Source organism: Squalius cephalus (genome assembly GCF_949319135.1).
Source record: "Squalius cephalus genome assembly, chromosome: 8".
In the NCBI taxonomy this organism is placed as follows: domain Eukaryota; kingdom Metazoa; phylum Chordata; class Actinopteri; order Cypriniformes; family Leuciscidae; genus Squalius; species Squalius cephalus.
The window spans coordinates 17,465,840-17,474,728 of NC_137129.1; positions in this window are offsets into that span (position 1 = coordinate 17,465,840).

The window sequence follows — 8,889 nt, forward strand, 5'->3', positions numbered from 1 at the left end:
CTGAACTTGTGATCGATGAGACATCTCTTCATTTACTGCTACAAACTGATAACGGTCAGATAAGTATGATTTAAACCATGCTAGTGCAATTCCACTAATGCCAACATAATTTTCGAGTCTATTTAAAAGAATGTTGTGGTCAATAGTGTCAAATGAAGCACTAAGATCGAGTAACACTAATAGAGAGACACAACCACGATCGGATGATAAGAGCAAATCATTTGTGGCTCTAATGAGAGCTGTCTCGGTACTATGGTACGGTCTAAATCCTGACTGAAAGTCCTCGCAGATATCATTTCTTTCAAGAAAGGAACACAGTTGTGAAGACACTGCTTTTTCTAATATCTTTGACAGATAAGGTAGATTCGAGATCGGCCTGTAATTGACTAATTCTGTAGGATCAAGTTGCGTTTTTTTAACAAGCGGTTTAATCATAGCCAGCTTAAAGGTTTTTGGTACGTATCCTAGAGACAAAGATGAATTAATGATATTAAGAAGAGGATCTATGACCTCTGGAAGTATTTCTTTCAGTAGCTTAGTCGGTATAGGGTCTAACATACATGTTGTAGATTTAGATGATTTAATGAGTTTAGTAAATTCTTCCTCTCCTACAGCAACGAATGAATCAAATTTTTCCTCTGGGAGACTACAATGCACTGCCTGATGCGATACTGTAGTAGACGGTTGCATAGTTATAATTTTCTCCCTGATATTATCAATCTTATAAGTGAAGAAGTTCATAAAGTCATTACTGCTGTGCTGCTTGGAAACTTTGGTGCTTGAAGCTTTCTTTTTCGTTAGTTTAGCCACCGTTTCAAATAAATACCTAGGATTATGTTTATTTTCTTCTAATAGGGTTGTAAAATAAGCAGATCTAGCAGCTTTTAAGGCCTCTCTGTAAGTAATCGAGCTCCCTTTCCATGAAATGCGAAATACCTCTAGTTTTGTTTTCTTCCAGTTGCGCTCCATTTTTCTGGCTGCTCTCTTAAGGGCCCGAGTGTGCTCGTTGTACCACGGCGTTGGACTATTTCCTTTAATCTTCTTTAAGCGCAATGGAGCAACTGTGTCTAAAGTGCTGGAAAAGAGAGAGTTAAAAGTTTCTGTTGCAATATCGAGTTCTTCTAAGCTATCCGGGATGCTGAGATGATGAAACTGATTAGGAAGATTATTAATAAAGCAATCTTTAGTGGCAGAAGTGATAGGTCTAACATATTTGAAACACGGAGTCGGCTTTGCAGCCTTGGCTAAATGAAGTTTACACGAGACTAGATAATGATCTGAGATGTCATCGCTCTGCTGCAGAATTTCAACGGCATCAACATCTATTCCATGTGATAATATTAGATCTAGAGTATGATTACGACAATGAGTAGGTGTTGTCTAACTCCAATAGAGTTTACAATGTCTTTAAATGCCAAACCCAATGCATCTTTTTCATTATCGATGTGTATACTCACCAACAATTAGTACTTTATCTGCAGTCAATATTAATTCTGATAGAAAGTCCGCAAATTCTTTGATAAAATCTTTATGGTGCCTTGGTGGCCTGTATACAGTAGCCAGCACAAATCTCAAACGTGATTTATCATTTATACTATATACTTTTACATTAAGTACTAACACTTCAAAAGAATTATATTTAAAACTTGATTTCTTAGTGGTTTTGAAAATATTACTATAAATTACAGCAACTCTCCTACCCCTTTGCGTTTCAGACGAGGCTCATGCTTATAACAGTAATCTTGCGGGGTGGACTCATTTAAAGTAATGTAATCGTTTGGTTTTAGCCAGGTTTCTGTCAAACACAGCACATATAGGTTATTATCTGAAATAATATCATTAACAATGAGTGCTTTTGAAGTAAGCGATCGAATATTCAGCAACCCAAGCTCTAGCATTTGCTCGTCTGTATTATAGCTGTTTTTTATTTGTTGAACATCAATTACATTTTTAACCTTAGATGGGTTTAAACGTTTTTTGGATTTCCAAATTCGGGGAACAGACACAGTCTCTATATGATGATAGCTAGGTGAAAGAGGCTCTATGTGAAGGGATTTATCTGACCTTGGTGACGCGAGGCCTTGCATTTATCACATATAAATCCTATATTGCCAACAGAGAAGGCTATGCTAAACATGTGACATGAAGTGCAGGTGACAATAACAGGACAAGACATTACTCACCGTGTTTGTTGAGTGATTCTTACTCACCTGAGCTTTTTATGAACTCAAAGGCGCGGGCGCGCGAGAGAAAAATAAATAAATAAAAATAGCTGAGCGCACGGGTGGCGCGTTAACAGGCTAGCGAATTACTAGCGTGTTGTGCTAGTAGTAACGGAAGCTAGCGATGTCAGGTTAATCTGAGATGTTGGGTAAGCTGTATTTAGTAGTATAAACAACTAGAAATTGTAGTAAATGATGGTTCAAAACAAGGAAATACGAAGCTAAGACGGACCTTACAGCACCGAAGCAAACACACTCACAGCAGGCAGTGAGGCAGACAGGAGCAATCGATCAGTGATCATATATATAACATACATAATTCATAAAACTATAAAAACATAATTCAATCAGTTAAATCTTTAAGCAAAAAAGGTTAATGGCTGTAGGCTACATTACTTTACAAACATTTGACACATTAAATAAATATCATTCAGTGTCTATTTCAATGTGCAGCAGCTTTTTCCACATAATGCTCTTTTCACATAATTAAATGTTCTCTAATCCAACCTGTATCATTTCTTAATTAGGGTAATGAAGTTAACATTTGACTACTTCTCAGCCAACGGCAAGAAGGCAGAGGCTCGCAAAATGGGGGGATGAAGAGGAGATGGCCACAAAACCAAGTATTGAAAGAATATTAAGATAAGAATAGGAAAAAGAATGCTTTTTTATTTGTAGGAAATAAAGATGACTAAATAAATCATGAATAATTTGTTTATTTGACAGCTGTGGTGGTGGTTACGGCATATATATCTTCCCTTCCATCTGGCATCCTTCCATTCTTTACAGTAATCTGTTTCATTTTCAGAAGGTGTGATGATGGGAATATGTGTCATCAATGCCTCTAACCACATTGGAAATATTAGGTTACTTCCAGAGGTTGCAGCAAGATGTTATCGAATGTCATTTATCAGATTAGCCTAATTTAAACCGATTTTTACACTATAGACCTCAGTCCTGTGAAAGCGAGGCATACTTTCCTTCCCACTGTTACAGCAGCCTTACTAATGTGCTCTACATCTCTGATGTTATAAAGAAAAATGTGATGCAATGAATGAATATTGCACTGCAAAAACATTTTTTTTCTTACTTAGCATTTTTGTCTTGTATCCAGTCAAAATATCTAAAGATTCAATTAAATCAAGATGCATTTTCTACATAAGAAAAATTACATAAGGTATGTCTTTCCTGGAAAAAAACAAAACAAATTTAAGTAAATTTTTCTTATTTTACAAATTATCTGCCAATGGGGTAAGAAAAATAATATTTTTTCAGTTTGCATTGTTTATTTTTGCAGCATGAATAAATTAAATATTTAAACCGCCTACACTTTAAAAAAGGGGGAGGAGACCGAAAGAAACTTAGCTGTGCTATGTAGATAATGTAATGATTGCTACCAATAAGTTAAAGACCTATCAGCCTGCGCCATCTAGAGTTTCATGTCTGAAAAAGTTTCATGTCTAGAGTTTCAGGTCTGGCAAAGCTTCATTAATAACTCATTTCCAAAGGGCGTCACCAACGGGTGTCGCTCAAATGCCTCTGGGTGTAATTGGATAGACCTAAAGCCAATCAGAGCAATCGTCATCGTGTAAAGGCATAATGCTGCGTCCATTCGCCTAAGTTACACTACGCCATAAAATATGTACTCTTTTTTTGAAGAAAAGGTATTTACTTTTGAATTTGTAGCAAAAAAGTAGGCAAGCTTTGGGACATACTATTTCGTCATCTTTATCGGACGGATCTGTCGCGTGCATCCTGTCACGTAAACTGCCCTGTCAATCATCTTGTCACAGTTAAAATCCTCTAGTCAAGTCAAGTCAAGTCATCTTCATTTATATAGCGCTTTTAACAATGTAGATTGTCTCAAAGCAGCTTTACAGAGATAAGCGTATAATTTAAGGTAACAGAGATTGTTTCGGCTTTACAGCAGAGTTAAGTTATTTCCATCTAAAGTTAGTTTTAATTGATTTGCTTCCGTCGCAATGATCATTTGTTATTAAATTAGGGGCCGCTAAGACGACACCATTCTCTCTACACAGACTTTAAACGCGAACCTGTGAGAAACACTGATGGCGTTCACATGCGCATTTAGAATGGGTTCTATAGTTATGTGCGTTTGAATATACGCAGGTTTGGAATTCCCTACAAGCCAAGCCTAAACAAAATACTTGTCTTTCCTTATAAATTTTGATAAGGAATTTTATTTTATTTGTTGCTTTGGGGTAGGACCGCGAGACAAATTTTCCCGACAACGCCTTATCTGTAGAGTGGTAGTGGGATCCTCCATAGGGAGAGACTAGTTGGCACTTCAGCACTGCGTTGTCATCGGTCCAGGCGAAGGTCCTTCGTCAGATCTGGATACGGCCTGGATCCGGCAGGCTGCAGGAAAACCTCGGGATAAACACAGACACTAAAATTAGCGTAGATGCCATTCTTCTCATGATGTAACGAGTACATCAGGATTTTTGGGAAGTGTTCCCGGTTCCGGCTGACCTACTATATGCAGCCTAACATTAAATTATAGAAGTCTATAATGTATTATGTGAAAGCTAGGTCAAAGAGATGTGTCTTTAATCTGGCTTTGAACTGACAGAGTGTGTCTGCTTCCCGGACAATGGTAGGAAGACTGTTCCAGAGTTTTGGTGCTAAATAGGAAAAGGATCTACCGCCAGCAGTCGATTTTGATATTCTAGGTATTATCAACTGGCCGGAATTTTGAGATCGTAATAGACGTGACGGACTATAATGCGTTAAGAGCTCGCTCAAGTACTGCGGAGCTAAACCATTCAGTGCTTTGTAAGTAATCAGCAATATTTTAAAATTGATGCGATGTTTAATAGGGAGCCAATGCAGTTTTGACAGAACTGGGCTAATATGGTCATACTTCCTGGTTCTGGTAAGAACTCGAGCTGCTGCGTTTTGAACCAGCTGTAGTTTGTTTATTAAGCGTGCAGGGCAACCACCCAGTAGAGCATTACAATAATCTAGCCTTGAGGTCATGAACGCATGAACCAATTGTTCCGTATTTGTCAATGAGAGCATATGGCGTAATTTAGATATATTTTTAAGATGGAAAAATGCAGTTTTACAGATACTAGACACGTGACTATCAAATGAAAGATTGGTATCAAAGAGCACACCCAGGTTCCTAACCGACGACGAAGACTTAACAGAGCAGCCATCAAGTGTTAGACAGTATTCTAGATTATTACGTGAGGAAGTTTTTTGTCCAATAATTAGAAACTCTGTTTTTTCAGAATTTAGAAGTAGGAAATTACAAGTCATCCAATTTTTTATATCCGCTATGCATTCCGTTAATTTTGTGAATTGATAAGTTTCGTTAGGTTTTGAAGAAATATAGAGCTGAGTATCATCGGCATAACAGTGAAAGCTAATGCCATGTTTCCTAATGATATCTCCTAAGGGTAGCATGTACAGAGTGAACAGCAGCGGTCCTAGTACTGAGCCTTGTGGTACGCCATACTGAACTTGTGATCGATGAGACATCTCATCATTTACTGCTACAAATTGATAACGGTCAGATAAGTATGATTTAAACCATGCTAGTGCATTTCCCGTAATGTCAACATAATGTTCTAATCTATTTAAAAGAACGTTGTGGTCGATGGTGTCAAATGCAGCACTAAGATCGAGTAACACTAATAGCGAGATACAACCACGATCGGATGATAAGAGCAAATCATTTGTGACTCTAACGAGAGCTGTTTCGGTACTATGGTACGGTCTAAATCCTGACTGGAAATCCTCGCAGATATCATTTCTTTCAAGAAAGGAACACAGTTGTGAGGATACTGCCTTTTCTAATATCTTTGACAGAAAAGGTAGATTCGAGATCGGCCTGTAATTGACTAATTCTGAAGGATCAAGTTGCGTTTTTTTAACAAGCGGTTTAATCATAGCCAGCTTAAAGTTTTTTGGTACGTATCCTAGAGACAAAGACGAATTAATGATATTAAGAAGAGGATCTATGACCTCTGGAAGTATTTCTTTCAGTAGCTTAGTCGGTATAGGGTCTAACATACATGTTGTAGATTTAGATGATTTAATGAGTTTAGTAAATTCTTCCTCTCCTATAGCAACGAATGAATCAAATTTTTCCTCAGGGAGACTACAATGCACTGCCTGATGTGATACTGTAGTAGACGGTTGCATAGTTATAATTTTGTCCCTGATATTATCAATCTTATAAGTGAAGAAGTTCATAAAGTCATTACTGCTGTGTTGCTTGGAAACTTCGGTGCTTGAAGCTTTATTTTTCGTTAGTTTAGCCACCGTTTCAAATAAATACCTAGGATTATGTTTATTTTCTTCTAATAGGGTTGAAAAATAAGCAGATCTAGCAGCTTTTAAAGCCTCTCTGTAAGTAATTGAGCTCTCTTTCCATGAAATGCGAAATACCTCTAGTTTTGTTTTCTTCCAGTTGCGCTCCATTTTTCTGGCTGCTCTCTTAAGGGCCCGAGTGTGCTCGTTGTACCACGGCGTTGGACTATTTTCTTTAATCTTCTTTAAGCGCAACGGAGCAACTGTGTCTAAAGTGCTGGAAAAGAGAGAGTTAAACGTTTCTGTTGTAATATCTAGTTCTTCTAAGCTATCTGAGATGCTGAGATGATGAAACTGATTAGGAAGATTATTAATAAAGCAATCTTTAGTAGCAGAAGTGATAGGTCTCACATATTTGTAACACGGAGTCGGCTTTGCAGCCTTGGCTAAATGGAAATTACACGAGACTAGGTAATGATCTGAGATGTCATCGCTCTGCTGCAGAATTTCAACGGCATCCACATCTATTCCGTGTGATAATATTAGATCTAGAGTATGATTACGACGATGAGTAGGTCCTGACACGTGTTGTCTAACTCCAATTGAATTTACAATGTCTTTAAATGCCAATCCCAATGCATCTTTTTCATTATCGATGTGTATATTAAAATCACCAACAATTAGTACTTTATCTGCAGTCAATATTAATTCTGATAGAAAGTCCGCAAATTCTTTGATAAAGTCTGTATGGTGCCCTGGTGGCCTGTAGACAGTAGCCAGCACAAATCTCAAACGTGATTTATCGTTTACACTATATATTTTTACATTAAGCACCAATGCTTCAAAAGAATTATATTTAAAACTTGATTTCTTAGTGGTTTTGAAACTATTACTATAAATTACAGCAACACCACCCCCTTTGCGTTTCAGACGAGGCTCATGTTTATAACAGTAATCTTGCGGAGTGGACTCATTTAAAGTAATGTAATCGTTTGGTTTTAGCCAGGTTTCTGTCAAACACAGCACATCTAGGTTATTATCTGAAATCATATCGTTAACAACGAGTGCTTTTGAAGTAAGCGATCGAATATTCAGCAACCCAAGCTTTAGCATTTGCTCATCTGTATTATAGCTGTTTTTATTTGTTGAACATCAATAAAATTTTTAACCTTAGTTGGGTTTAAACATTTTTTGGATTTCCAAATTCGGGGAACAGACACAGTCTCTATATGATGATAGCTAGGTGAAAGAGGCTCTATGTGATGGGATTTATCTGACCTTGGTGACGCGAGGCCGCTAGCAGACAGTCGGTTAAGCCAGTCTGTCTGCTTCCTGACCTGAGCCCCAGATTGTCATGTTTGAGCTCTAAGACTATGAGCCATATTACTAGAGAGAAGAGCAGCACCATCCCAGGAGGGATGAATACCATCTCTTTTCAACAGGTCAGGTTTGCCCCCCAAAAAAATTGCGCCCAGAGGCGCAATTTAAATTTCTATTAAATCTAATTTAATTCCTACCGTTTCGGAGAGAAATGTAGTACCACGTTCATCTGCCAGTGGGTCTTTCATGGAGACTGTCCTCATGTGTTTGCAATTTGTATATAATAATGCATTTAAAAGTTGGTGCGCTTCACCAACGGACGTCGCTCAAATGCCTCTGGGCGCAATTGGATAGACCTAAAACCAATCAGAGCGATCGTCATTGTGTAAAGCCCGCCCCAACGTTTCTGATTGGTGCCGCGATTTCGACGGATTAGAAATGGGCTTGAATGAGCTCTTTGCAAGACTACTTGCAGAGCAAATCTAAATTTGCCGGAAGTTGTCTGGGTTTTCCCAGGCTAGGTAAGAATGTCATAATCAACTGCAGGCAGTAGATCCTTTTCCTATTTAGCACCTAAACTCTGGAACAGTCTTTCTATCATTGTTCGAGAAGCCGACAATGTCAGTTTAAATCTAGACTAAAAACACATCTCTTTAACCTGGCATACACATAGCACATGATCAATTTCTATAATTCAAATCATGTAAAATGATTATTAGGCTGCATTAGGTCAGCCTGAACCGGGAACACTTCCCATAACACCTGATGTACTCCTTACATCATAAGAAGAATGGCATCTACGCTAATATTAGTCTCTCTGTTTATCCTGAGGTTTACTGTACTCAGCCGTATCCAGATCAGGACCTGTGCCTAGACACGACCACAACGCAGCCCTGAAGTGTCAAGCAGAGACCGTGTCAACTAGACTATCCCCTGCGAAGGCCTCATCGACACGACAAAACAAAAAAAAATTCTACGACAAACGTTTTTCCTCTGTACAGATGAACACGTTATCAAAATGATTACATTCACACGCATCCAAGGAAATGACTAAAACGCTGTACTA